The sequence below is a fragment of the Macadamia integrifolia genome, chromosome 13 (assembly GCF_013358625.1).
Source record: "Macadamia integrifolia cultivar HAES 741 chromosome 13, SCU_Mint_v3, whole genome shotgun sequence".
NCBI lineage: Eukaryota > Viridiplantae > Streptophyta > Magnoliopsida > Proteales > Proteaceae > Macadamia > Macadamia integrifolia.
In genome coordinates, this window is record NC_056569.1 from 20,831,623 (window position 1) to 20,844,755 (window position 13,133).

Below are 13,133 nucleotides of genomic sequence, written 5' to 3' on the forward strand. Positions count from 1 at the left end.
TGGAAAAATTGGGAATATACACATGTACGTACATATGTATATGAGAATTTTATGTATATGTATGTATAGAAAAATAGGGAATATTCACATGTATTTTACATATGTATGGAATTTTATGTACAAAGCTTGATGTATGCATGCATGTATGATGTGTATGAAGAATTTAATCTGTGTTTATATGTATGAATGCTAAATATTTTGGAATCTCTCCTGTCTTGGCAGGGTAGAGGAGAACCTTCCTATAGGAGATATGGTTACACCAACAAGGTAGGTGAGTGGTTCAACAACCTTTCGTCCTTTCATGCAGCGGCAGATCCGCAATCTTCCCTTCCGTCCGTACCTTCATTTTTGGTGCTTGAAAGTTGGATGTGGAGCTCACACGAACCTTGGCCGAGTACCTATACCTTTCACCTAGTTGTGGAGAGATGACAATCACCCCACTCTGCTTCCATGCACTGATTGGCTTGAGATTTGGTGGTGAGCCCATTGTCCTTTCGATTCCATTCAGCCAGTCGGAGATCCGAGACCTTAGGCATTGACTCTTCAGATTCTCTATCTATCTTAGCACCGTTCGTAATACTTGGAACGACATAACAGTCAATGTCTCTTCTTCCCACGTACAGCTGGATAGGTTGATCCGCTCCTTCTTTGTCTACTGGGTAGGCCACTGCCTCTTCAGCAATGCATCGGACAAGGTGGATCTCCGCTATGCTTATTTCCACAGGGACATCTGCCAAATCCAGTGGTATGATTGGTGTGGAGCTGCCTATGCCTATTTTCTCACTATGATAAGTCACTTGGCTTTAGGTGATCCAGTCTCTATGGAGCCGCCTACATTCTTCAGGTACTTTCCCTTATACTCAAGACATCTCCTTATTTATTTGCTTCACACCCTTACACATGTGTCATTTTCATTAGCCCTGGGCACACGAGGACCTTTGCTTCCTCCACCCTCCCCTAGCGGATGTTGAACATGATAGGTTACCAACTACTCAGAAATGGGGGAGGGGCAAGACCGTCCGTGGGCCTCTACCTTTAGTCACCATAGGGAGAGATGTTTTGAACCATCTTTCGGATGTATTACCACATTGCTTCCTTGCATTTGCACTATGTCCTTTCATTTTCTTTGTTCCATCACTAACCCTTGTCCTTGTGGGTCTCCTAGACTATTGATTTTCCTATGGCAGAACACCGGGATAAGGCTAGGAGGCTTACTTTCCTTTGTGTCTTGTTTCGAGGTCCCGAGGGTTCGGCATGGTACCTTGGAGAAAAGGTAGTGAGACAGTAGCCTAGTTCAGTGGGTCACATGGTTCCTTGCTTTCCTCCTCCTAACATGCATAACCCTAACATGATCTCAGAGGAGGTTGAGGTCACTGTGGTCGGGATGTGGCGAGACATGTTTGTAGATTCGTCACTCAACTACAGAGAGTTTCTCCGAAGGTAGACAGTGTCCTGGGCCCGGGGTCCTCTGGTAGGTCTTCTGAACTCTTCTCTTCTTTGAGCATTATTGTTCTATAGATGACACTAATGTTTTCCCTTTAGTATGAGAGGCCACCCTCTTTTCCCGGCTTCCATGTTCGTTAATCCGTGAGGGCTTCTACAAGGAGTTCGGCCTACGAGAGCACTGGGCCGATTCACAACATGGTTGAGGGAACTTCCTCCATTTTTAGCTTTCTGGGGTGGACATACACAGATGCGCATAATCCATCAGTGCAGGGTATCTTGGCGAGACCAACAATCCTGGATGAGGATATGGGCCTCTCGATCTCTTATGCTTTGTATGTTACTCTTCCTTTTTTATTATATTTTCCTTGAGTCAACCACATTTCTCATCTCTTGTTTATCACAGGTCTCTCCTTCTGTGTATGCTGAGTCTCGCCACATGATTCAGAGCCTCAACACGTGCCTATATCGGCAGACAAATTGTGTTCGATACCAGGTATGGTCTCTAAACCTTCCTCTGCCATTCTTCTTGTGGACTTTTGTTGACATCGTTTTATCTTCAGGACCTGGAGAATGCAGACCTCCGGTCAAGGCTGGTGCAGTTTGATCTGGGCATTGGAGGTACCGGATCTGGTGAGGGTCCCACTTTCTCAGTTGATGATCTCGATCTCTTTGGTGTCGACGGTGGCTGTCATAGGGTCAGGACCTCTTCTTTTTTATTTTGATAAAATTGTTAACAGATTTGTTTTCTCTCTCTCTCTCTCTCTTAAAAATTTGTATAAAGAGTTCTTTTTGGACTTTTAAAGTTATCAAATCACTTATTGAATGCTGTTGTTTTTGTTTTGTTTTGTTTTGTTTTTTTTTTTTTTTTTTTTTTTTTTTTTTTTTATTATTATTATGATTTAATTTTTATCATTTGTGGAAGATACACAATTTTGTTTCTTAGAATTCCCACTATCAAATGTAGATTAATACAAGAATGAACCAAGTTAAATCAAACCTTTAATTCATTGCATATTCCCAGAAAATACAAGGGTTCCGCCTCTTTTCGTTGGCCATATTTTCATTATACATCCCATAAATTATAAAGTATGAGATTCCACTTCTCTACATTTTCCAAATCTTAGCAAGGAAACATATAGTTGAAATGGACAAATCCTGTGGGGAATAAAAATTCACAATCTCCTCAGGATTACCTTGTGAGAGCTAATATTGTCGCATGATGTATGAAGGGAGATAAAATGACGTTTGAGTTAAGCCCATCAATCTGACGTAGTGACAACCACGGGTCTTCATAAAAAAGCCTCTTTGTGGCCACTGATGGCAATCTCACTTTACATTATCACAAATCCTTCCTCGTAGGTATTCTTCCCAATCAGTGATAAACTTGAACTTCAAAATTTCCCGCTTGTCTTGGTAATATGAGACCTTCAATTGATTACTATTTAAAGGCCTTACTAGCTGCAACCTTTCTATTAACCATAACTGAAACATGGCGGGACATCCTAAGTAGTGATCAGTTCCGAACTTACACTTGTGGTTCATCTCATCAAACCCTTTAAACATTTCAGCCAAGATTGTAGGAACCAAATCACAGTGTTTCTTTAGTTGCTTTACTACTTTTTAATAATGGGACGTGTATGCTCCTTGGCCTGGTGCATGTAAGACATACCGAGCTATCATTTAAAAGATATGCATTGCCCCAATGTTCACGATAAACTCCCTCTAGTGGAAAAATTCTAGTGAAAGCTCTAGACACCTTCAGAACATCGATCTTCCTGTAGAGTTCAAGAATTGCATCTTCTCCTCTTTGCCCCATCCGAAAAATTCTTAAATCTTTGAATAATTTGACTCTAAAGAAGGGAAAAATAGTTTTCCCGGAGGGAGAGAGTAAACATGCTTTGAATTCTCTTATGGTGGGGAAGATTTCCATCATCCCAAACCTGAACACATGGAGTTTCATTTCCTAGTGTCGGGAGCCAGTCATAACAAATTACCTGATCCTATAGAGCACTTGCATATTTGTGGCTTATAGTAGATTTGGTTCTTCATCGCCAATCTTTAGTGTCCACTTTCGTAATGTTTCATCTAGGGAGTCCATTCCTGCAATTACTCCAATGGTTAGAACAGAAACAACTTCTAGTAATAGTCAAATATTGGAGGTCTTACAAGACTTCTACCACTGTGGTTGGCCGGTGGTCAAGCAGGTAACCTGCCGGTGATAGTAAAACTGTCCACCAGGCAATCCCCAACCTTGGCCCTAAGGTCAGCTATCTTTTGACCCTCAGACCACTGTACAAGCCTATTTCCTTCACCAGTTGGCTCAAGTACACAGGCAGTTGCGGTAAACCATGCCCACTGTGTACAATTTCATTAGCCAAATAGGATCCTAGTTGCCCTCAGAGCCTGCTATGACTAAGCACCCGAGGCATGCAACTGAATTTTGATACGGGGTATTATATTCCCCCATCCTTAAAAAATTCAGTCCTCAAAATTGATTTACTCATTTTTATCAAGGATCTTACATAACACAACACTTGTTCATACATTATTATTAATAAGCTCGGACCCCTTGAGTAGCACATTATTTTAGATATTAGCTTCCCAATACCATTCTCACTTCCTTATATGGAGAACACTCCTACTACTTTATCTACTTTTTGGTACTTACGGCCAAATTCATCGTTGAATACCACTTTTGTTGTGATTATTATAAATGAACTCATATTCACCCATGTTATGACTCAATGATAGCCGTTGCATCACCTAGGGTAAATACGCAATAGTATTTTAGTACTTGACCATTGCCACATGTACATGCGCTTACCAATGTTAGCCGATTTTAAAGTAATAGTCCATAATTATGTTATGCTGATGCCGATACCACTCTTCCCTCTATATTTTGGATTTATTCCATTTCTGTAATTTATCATAAATGAGTGAGATTTCTGTGCCTGAGTTCACTATGAGACCTAAGTATCGTCTATGGCCATGACTCATATGCCCTTGCCACAAAGGTGAATAGGTAGTATCTCATTACGACAACACTTGTGCTTTCTAGGTACAATACCCTTGGTGATTCGGGGTTAATAGCTAATGTGCAGTGTGTCTCACGTATCCCACGCATCTCGATGTTAGTGCTGTAGTGATAGTATGGGGGCAAGTTAATTTGTGATCCAACATCCTCTCCATGCACACATATAACCTTCTGAACATTAGGAACATCCATAGTCAATCCCCCACTGGACAAAATAGTAGACCAAAGGCAAGATAATCCCCACTAGCAAGTCAGACCGGTGGGTTAGGTATCCCAACCGACTGGCCGATGGCTCCGATTTATGGGTTTTAAAACCCAGCCCTAGAACTCATATTCTCACTTCTAACTTGCAATACTGAGAGTACTCTTCACCGACATGCCACTCCAACTTTAGAGCAACCATCTCCAATGTTTTCCTCTCCAATTCTTCGTCATACAACCATTCAGGTAAGAATTCTACTGCAAATTTGTCAATTTTTCAGTCAAAACCCTATTATTCATGATAAATATCAATTCTTGGAAGATTTTGTTGAATTCTTTCAATCTACACCATGCATGTTGTTTATTTTATGTTCATTTTTCTCTATTCATGTAGTTCCAGTATGTTTGCACATTGCAGGACCTGTGGTAGAGCTACAACAGTTCCATAGAAATAAGTTACCCTAGATGTGTATGGTGTTATTCAATCGCGAATTGATTAGGACAATTTGGCCATGTTCTCAGTTCAACAAGTGGCCCTTTAGAGACTGATCATTGTTGTAGACCTTCACTCATCCGGGGTTCAGTGGAGGTTTGTAGCCTTAGGATGGGAGGTTATGCTCATACTTGAAGTGCAAGTATTTCCTTGTTTGGTTCGTGCTTTCTATTGTAACCTTTGCGGTGAACATCTGTAAGATGGAGAGTTTTGCATTACCAGTCCAATATAGAAACAAACATTTTATTTATTATGACAAAGTCAGGGCAAATCATTGGAGTCTCCAGTGAGCGTGACAAGGCCTATTATGCACCAAAGACTGTGTCCAAATACTTCTTGACCAATGATGAGCATAGCCACATGAGTGGTGTTGTGACTAGTGGAGGTGATGATTGGGCTCTTTTTGCCAACTGGCATAATTCACCTAAGATTATGTGCCAGATCATGCAGTATAACCTTGTACCATCCAACGACCACTATAGTGAAGTCTCACTCCTTTAGGCATTTACAACATTTTTCTTGTACATTAGGGAACGGGTTAGCCTTCCCTACATTATGTTGAGGCACATGATATACAGTGCCAAACGTGTTGTGTCACTTTGGCATTAATTTGTTGATGAGTTGCACAAAGGATTCACTTCTGCACCATTTGAGCGGGTCACTTTGGATAAGATGAACCTTGGGCTACAAGCAAGAAGTGATGGAGAAGCACCAGCACGTGATGCAATTTAGGAACAGAATGTGGAAGAGGAGAATGTAGATGAGGAGGATGGGTTTGAGTCAGATGAGAACTCTCAACTAAAATATATATAGGAAGAGGGTATGCACGGAGATGTACCACATGAGGAGATCCCTTTGGATACCAATATACTACCCTGGGGTTCTATGCCTAAGCTTTCACAATATATTCTCTTTAATCCTATGAATTTTCCAGCTCCACCTTCCTTCTATAATGTTGTATCTTTTACACCTTCCTTTTCCACAGGTATAATTGAGTATGCAAGACGTGATGCCGTACATACAGATGAGCCTGCAAAGTTTGTATTCTAGCTTCATGTCGTTGGAAAGTCGCATGAGCTCAAGATTCAATGTTGTCAGAAATAGTGTGGCTACCCTGGAGATGACCATGCAAGGATGGGAAGATTACTTGGGTGTCCCTCCAGAGTTTAGGCCACCGTAGTACAAGCCACAACCATCATCACCTTCTTAGCAATGAAAGCAATAGTACAACCCTGACTTTCCTTCTATTGATAACATTATATTATGAATTACCTATATTCAGTTTTAGTTTATGTTTCCTCTTTCTAATTTGTATCAGGAGTAACTTGATAAGGTCCTACCTTCTTTGTTCTTATCTTTCTGTCTTATTTCAGTTTAGTTTGTAAAAACTATGTACAAAGTTTATGATTTTCAATGAAATTATGTTGTGGTTATCGGCTTGTGCACCTATGCTAGTCTTCTAAATTGTGTACTACATATTATGCATTTATCTTACAGATTTCAATGATACACCTAATAATCACCAGTGAATCCTTACAATCTTATGTATTGAGAGTTAGGTGAGAGCTTCACACTTTGATACCACTCTCTCACACCCTACCTCCTATAGGTTAAGGTGTGAGGCACTGGATTCCCAAACCTAATCAACCTACCTCTACCAGGATCGCAGAAGCAGTCACTAACCACATAAAGCCATAAGACAACTAATACAAAATCAGAGTACATATATAAAATTATATACATAAAAATACTGGTGGTGATTTTTCTATAACGATACACACAATTATTTAAGCCCAAGTTTGAATAACCCATAGATAAATAGCAATTACATCATACATCAGCTTAATTAAATAACCACAAATAAGAAGTGACTCATTAGCATTCACAATGTCTCATAGACACAACCTTACAACCATTGCTGAAATCCAGCCCAATTCAGCTCCGATTCCATCTAAAAAGAAGAATCCACATGGGGGTGAGCTAAACTATTCCAGTAAGGTGGGTAAGCAATCAAGCACATACATCTATCCATGATGCTAAATGCATGCTCATAACCATAATCAACATACATAATAATACAATATTGCTTATCCACATGATCCATGTTCATTATAATAATAATCCGAATTACTAAGTTTGACTTTTGGGTATAAGTGCTATAAGAAACGTAGGTGGTATCCCCTCCTCAATACGGATCTAGAGATACAAGCTAGTTGCAAGAAGTAGTCAACTAGTCTCGGAAAGAACCTCAGTCCCTAGCTAACCCTTTAAACCACACATATAGTTCCTCATACAGTGCCATCCGATAGCCATACATACAATCCTTCGTACAATGTTGTGCCCACCTTGGATACAATCCATTATACCCTAGGTGTAGTAGGCTCTTAAAACCTACCACCGATTGGGATTAGCCAATACATCACTCCCTATTGGCAAGGGGTTAAAGCATTACGATTGTGATCCTAGACCAATGCAATTCTACATGTATATAAGTTAGCCAATAGCATCTATACATCTTCAAACCTCTGGGCCATGGTACCTGAACACTCCTTGGCCACACCTTGCTCTAGACCGTTAGAACCACAATTAGAACCACACACTGACCTCTGGGCCCACGGTACTGGAACAATCCTTAGCCACATTGTGCCCTAGATTGTTAGCACCACAATCACAACCACTATCCACATCCACAAAATCCACAATCACATTGTTTATCTCAAATCATATTCACATGTGCAATAGTAGAAATATAATAGACAACATATAACACAAATTATTCTATTACATATGTGCAAGCATAAAATAAAATATGTAGAAAACACTCCGTAAAAGAAAGTCATATTCACCGACTCACCTCAATACTTGAATCTAATAGTTTTCATTGCATTCTATCATCGCGTATTCTTGTTAAGTCAATTAGGCTTCTTAGGATCCTATACATCAATCCGATTATTTTTGTTTGTTTCAGCCTATACTATCCATTAACAATCTTTAATCCATAATTCAGTTGAATTCCCTAATCGAGACTCAACCAAAGACCATTCAGAAGGCCACTGACTTGTGTTAGGTTTCTTCCTATACACAAACCCATATTGGTCAATACTAACCTATACTAACCTACACACGGTTCATTTTTACAAACCACACTCCAATGGCCCACCTTACTCAACCATAGAGAGATTTACTGGTTTGTGACAGATCCCACAGTTGGGGGGTCACAAGATAAAAAATTAGAGGTCTTTTAAACCCCTGAAAAATCTTCCACTGGCCAACCACAGGCACCTGCCGATGGAGTTGTTCCAGTAGCTCCTGGCAGTTGCTGAACTTCTCATTAGCTTGAGAGGTTCCAGCCCTTCTGTGCACCTAACTTACCTCCCATGGATTCCTTTTATGTGTATGGATGTGTCCCACACCATAGGACTTGGTTCCAAGTAGGTTACCCCCTTTCCAACATTGTCCTTAAACCCACACTTGGCTCACTTTGTTAAAATTCAGCAGTGCACATGTAAGCACTGCTGACTTGTAGTTTTTAGCACAAGTAAGGCCCATAAATGACTATGGGCAGCCCCAAAAGTAGAATTAGGTAGCCTTGGGATAATAGGCTTACTCTAATTCAAGTCCAACTAAAATTCCACTATTGAACTAGAAAGTTCAAAGAAAGAAAACTAGGGACTTAAACCCAGTTCAGAAGTGCACCTATAGGAGACCTACTGAATTGAGTTTTCCAACCTGGGAAACCTCCAAATCTGACATGGGAAGCTCAAGGAATATGGATACATTCCCATTTCACTGAAATGAAACAGCAATGGCTGAATTGAAAATGGTTCAGACAGAAAAATCAAAGGGTGAATCTAATTTTCAGTCCTACCTAGTGCGCTTATCAACTCAACTCTTCCTTAGGAAAAATCAGCTAAGGATTGAGCAGATACTGACCCAAAACTCCAAAATTAAGTTAAATAAATTTACTATAAAGAGAATGACAAAGATCATGAACAATTGGTAGTAATTCAATTCCTACTTTCTCAATTTCAAAGGAATTGAGTCAAGTTTGAGTCAATTGCAATATTTGTTGCTCAAGTACCCAACAACAACAACGACAACAACAACAACAACAACAAAAATAACCTTATCCCAACTAAAATGGGGTCGGCTACATGGATCCAATATGAAAAAAAAAAAGGAAAATAAAGAAGCAACAAAATAAGAAAAAATAAATGAAAAGTGAAGAAGTGAAATAGATAAGGCAGAAATGCATCATAGGGACCTCCCGTACACAGGGTCTGCTACCCTTATCCTTATCCTCCATAAAACCCTATCCATGGTCATACTAGAATTGAGCCCCACCATATGCATGTCTTTTCTTACCATTTTACTAATAGTTATTTTAGGCCTACCCCTACCTCTTTTGGCTCTCTCCAAATGACTCTGCTCACTCTTCCTTACTGGGACCTCTATAAGTCTCCGTTGCACATGGTCATACCACCTCAATCAATTTTTACGGAGGTTGTCCTGAATTGGTGAAACCCCAACTCGTTTCTTATATGATCATTCCTTACTCTATCTCTCTTGGTCTTATCGCATAGTCCTCTTAGCATTCTCACCTTAGCTACACTCAGTTTAGTCAAATCACTCTTCTTAACTGCCCAACACTCTACTCCATATATCATAGTTGGTCGTACCACTGTCGTAGGACAATCCCTTAAGTTTAATAGGCATTCTTTTATCACATAGTACTTTTGACACACCTCTCCACTTCATCTGTCCCACTTTAATTATGTGGGTAACATCATCCTCTATATCTCCCTTTTTGTTGAAGATTGGCCCAAGTTATTTAAAACCATCACTTTGGGGTACCTCTCATTCCCTAAGTTTCACCACTCATTCCGCTCCTCTAGTCTGACTGAAGAGGCACATCATATACTCTATCTTCATTTTGTTTATCATAAAACCTCTTGATTCCAAGTTTGATCTTCATATCTCCAATTTAGTATTATTCCCTTCCACTGTTTCGTCTATTCACACAATATAATCTACAAATAGCATACACCAAGGAATCGGGTTTTGTAAGTGCTTGATTAGATCATCTATTATAAGTACAAACAAATAAGGACTTAGAGCCGATCCTTAGTGTAGCCCAATTGTAATTGGGAATTCATTATTTTTACCCTTTATTGTCTTGACACTCATCACCGCTCCTTCATACAAGTCCTTGATTATATCTACATAGTTATCGACACCCCTTCTCTTCTCTAAGACATTCCAAATGAGCTCCCTTGGTACTCTATCATAGGCTTTCTATAAGTCAATGAAGACCATGTGTAGGTCCTTTTTCTGGGCTTTGAAAACTTTCATAAGTTTCCTTAGCAAGTAAATAGCCTCTATTGTGGATCTCCCTGGTATAAAACTAAATTTGTTCTCTATTATCTTAGTTTCTTTCCTTAGGAATGATTCAATAACCTTTCCCAAAGTTTCATAGTTTGACTCATAAGTTTTATACCTCTATAGTTATTGCAGTTTTGAATATCCCCTTCGTCCTTAAAATTCGGAACTATATTGCTTCTCCTCCACTCATCTAGCATAGTCTTAGTGATTAAAATCTTGATAAAGAGTTTGGTTAGCCAAGATACCTCATGTCCTCTAAGGATCTTCCACACTTCAATTGGAATCTCATATGGTCCCAGTGTTCTACCTACATTCATCTTTCGTAGGGCCTTTATAACCTTGATTTCTTCAACCTGCAATAAATGTTCCTGAGATGAGTTAGAATGATGTCTATTCTCTTTCACTCTTGAGTCTCCCCTATTAGTCGTTGTATCTCCATTCAGTAGATTGCAAAAATAATCACCCCATCTCTTCATAATATCCTCATTTTGTACTAGAATTCTTCCATCCTCAATCTTAAGGCATCTGACATGGTCAAAATCTCTAGTCATTATTTCTCTTATTTTAGCTATTTTATATATCTATTTTTCCCCTTCCCTTGTATTAAGATTTTCATACAGTTCATCATATTTCTTTGCCCTTGCTTTCACCACAATCTTCCTAGCCTCATTTCTGGTTGTGTGATAACATGCCTTATCTTCTGCCTTGTTAGTCCTTTGCCATGACTTAAAACACTCTTTCTTAGTATTAATGGTGGTCTGGACCTTGTTATCCCACCACCAGGTCTCTCTAGGAGTTCGACCCCCACCCTTTGATACCCCTAGAACTTCTTTGGCCACCTTCTTGATACAAGTCGTTATATCTGTCCATATCTAGTTAGTATTCCCTTTCCAGTCCCACTTGCTTTGTTCTAGCACTTTAGTAAAAAAATATTTTAGGGTAGCTTCTTATAGCCGCCCCCACTTTATCTTAGGGCAGAAATGTTTGGCCTTTTTATGTTGCTTCATACTGATATACAAATCCAGAACAAGCAGTCGATGTTGAGAAGTTAAACTCTCTTCCTGTATAAATTAAACTCTCTCCCTGTATAACCTTACAATCTTTACACAACCATCTATCAGATATTCTAGTGAAAAAGAAGTCAATTTGACTTGCATGCTGCCCACTTTTGTAAGTAGCTAAATGTCTTTCTTTTATTAAAGAAAGTGTTTGCAATGCAACAGTCATATCCTATTGCAAAGTCCAACACTGAGATCCCCTCTGCATTCTTTTCCCCGAATCCTTATCCTCTATGAACCTCTTCATAGCCTCTTAGATCTTTGCCCACATGCCCGTTTAGATCCCCACCTATAATAAATTTTTCTCCATGCACAGCACAATGCATCACGTCATCCATATGCTCCCAAAATTGTACTTTAACACTTTCATCAAGTCCTGTTTGGGGTGCATATGCGGTAGCAATGTTGATAATCTCGTGGTCTAGCACCAGCTTAATGAAAAGAATCCTCTCCCCAAATCTCTTTTCCTCAACAACGTCATTTTTAAGGTCTTTATCTACTACTATGCCCACTCCACCTCTCCCACTTTCGCTTCACAAATACCATAACTTGAAGTCATCCAACCCCTTAGCTTTACTACCTTCTATCTCGTCTTTTGAACACATGCGACATTAATCTTTCTTCGTCGCATAACATCTATCAACTCTATACTTTTACCTATCAGAGGTCAAATGTTCCATGATGCAAATCTAATTCTACACCTACACACAAGATTAGCATCATAAGACATGCTATAACAGGTGTGAAGACAATGACAGGGGGGTCTCTGAACCATTCCACATCTCAAATTTTAGCTCTAGGATGGTGTTCCTAGCTCTAAAATGGGGTTCCCATTTATGCAAAGTCTGCACCCAGTCTATGGGGGGCTACAAAGATGATGTACAGACCTGTATTCACCCCCAGATTCATATTCAGTTTGCCTACAATTCCCAATTTGACAATTCAGCAAACCTACTATACAAACTTCATCTCTACAGTTGGGTTAGTAACTCTGGGATGGGAATCCCTTATATGCAAAGTCTGAAACCCATTTTGGGTGCCTATAAAGACAAGTACAGGTCTATGCACTATCCCAATTACATTAACGGAAAGCCCACAACAACAATTCAGTCTCTGCAGTTGGGTTTCCAACTTAGGGAAAATAAATTCCTAACATGCAGCTCTAAACCCAGTTGTATATGACTGCAGAGACAACTTAAAACCTACACTCTACTCCCATATTGCATGAATATTATAGAATTTAGACTCCTACACTCTCTATAGCAAAGTTTGACACAAATCCCATGCATGCAGTCCAAGGTTCCCAATTCTGGGTGGTTACATGCTTGGGAATTTGACTAGGAACACAACTTACTTGGAATAAACCTACTCCACAGCAACCAAAGATGAAGTTCTTACCTTCCTTGTGTGTAGAGCAGTAGGTATAGTAGCAGCAACAGCAGAATTTCAGCTTGGATAGCAGCTAGCTTCCACACTAAGCTTGGATAGCAACTTGCACTCATTCAGCTTGCATGCATAA

General features: G+C 39.7%; 1 long non-coding RNA gene across 1 annotated transcript; it reads left to right on the forward strand.

Moving 5' to 3' along the window:
- Positions 1–369: 369 nt before the first annotated feature.
- Positions 370–2,089, forward strand: LOC122058899. The gene is made up of 5 exons (XR_006133978.1): positions 370–844; positions 1,166–1,471; positions 1,543–1,778; positions 1,850–1,939; positions 2,007–2,089. It is a non-coding gene; the product is annotated as an uncharacterized LOC122058899 (long non-coding RNA).
- The last annotated feature ends 11,044 nt before the right edge of the window (positions 2,090–13,133 follow it).